Here is a 1299-nt window from a genome sequence, read left to right as displayed (position 1 = left end):
CACTATACAATTCAGTGAGGTTTTTTTTCCAATTATATTTGGCATATGATAATACACCCATTTCCGTTGTATAGTATAGTGATCAGAGATCCACAAACTCTCAAAAGTGATCACCCCACTAAATCTAGTACACCTCTTCCCTATTACATAGTACAATATTATTAACCATCTTCCCCGTACTATACTCTGCAACTCCATGTCTATTCTGCAACTGTCCATTAGTACCTCTTAATCAATTTGTCTATTTTTTTTTTTTGTCGCCCGAAACTCCCTCCCATCTAGTATCTCTCTAAAATTTTCTGTATTGTCTACAGGCATGCCACCCTGAACGAGCCCGATCTCGTCTGATCTCGGAAGCTAAACAGGGTCGGGCCTGGTTAGTTCTTGGGTGGGAGACCACATTGGAATACCAGGGGTTGTAGGCATAAAAAAGTAAAATAAGATATAAGAGATCGTAAGCTGATAAGTCTGTGCAATCTGTGAAGTCAACCAAGGGTTGCCTCGTCTAAAAAAAAAAAAAATAAAATAAATAAATAAATAAATAAATACTCTCTGTATCTCTGAATTTATTTCCACTTTTGTTGTTCTTGCTGATTTTTTCTTTAGATTCCACATATACTTAAACTCATGCAATATTTGTGTTTGTCTATTTGACCCATTTCATTCAGCACAATCCTTTCTAGGTCCATCAAGGCAATATATTATTCCAACCCCTTCCTTTTAGTTTCTGTGTGTCTTTTAACCTGAAGTGAGTTTCTTGTAAACAGCATATGTATGGGGCTTGTTTTCTTATCCATTCAACCACCCAATGTTTTGGTTGGAGCATTTAATTCTCTTCCATTTGAGGTACTCGTAGACAAGAATGTAGTTAGACCCATTCTTTATTCCTGTTTTTGATACATGTTTTTCATTCTTAAGGAATTCCCTCCAACATTTCCTGTAATATTAGCTTCGTGATGATAAATTCTTTCAGCTTACTATTGTCTGGGAAGCTCTTTATCTGTCCTTCAACTCTGAATGAAAGCTTTGCTGAATAAAGTATTCTTGGTTGTGGCTCCTGGGTTTTCATCATGTTAAATATTTTGTGCGAAGTTCTTCTGTCTTGCATGGTTTCTTTTGAGAAATAAGCTGCCAGGCTTATGGGTGCTCCCTTGTAGGTGAGTAACTGCTTTTCTCTTGCTGTTTTTAAGATTCTCTCTTTGTATTTGACCTTTGGCATTTTAATTCTGTTGTGTCCTGGTGTGGGCCTCTATGACTTCCTGGATTGGGGGACTCTCTGAGCTTCCTGGGGTTTTATGT

The 1299-nt window shown here is 37.3% G+C and overlaps 1 pseudogene; it reads left to right on the top strand.

Moving 5' to 3' along the window:
* The first annotated feature begins 306 nt into the window (after nucleotides 1-306).
* LOC112485423 lies at nucleotides 307-425 on the top strand (annotated as a pseudogene).
* Nucleotides 426-1299: the final 874 nt, after the last annotated feature.

Source organism: Pteropus alecto, unplaced genomic scaffold (genome assembly GCF_000325575.1).
Source record: "Pteropus alecto unplaced genomic scaffold, ASM32557v1 scaffold2678, whole genome shotgun sequence".
Taxonomy (NCBI): Eukaryota; Metazoa; Chordata; class Mammalia; order Chiroptera; family Pteropodidae; genus Pteropus; species Pteropus alecto.
The sequence above is the reverse complement of the archived record's forward strand: the minus strand, read 5'-3'. Positions and strand labels throughout refer to the sequence as shown.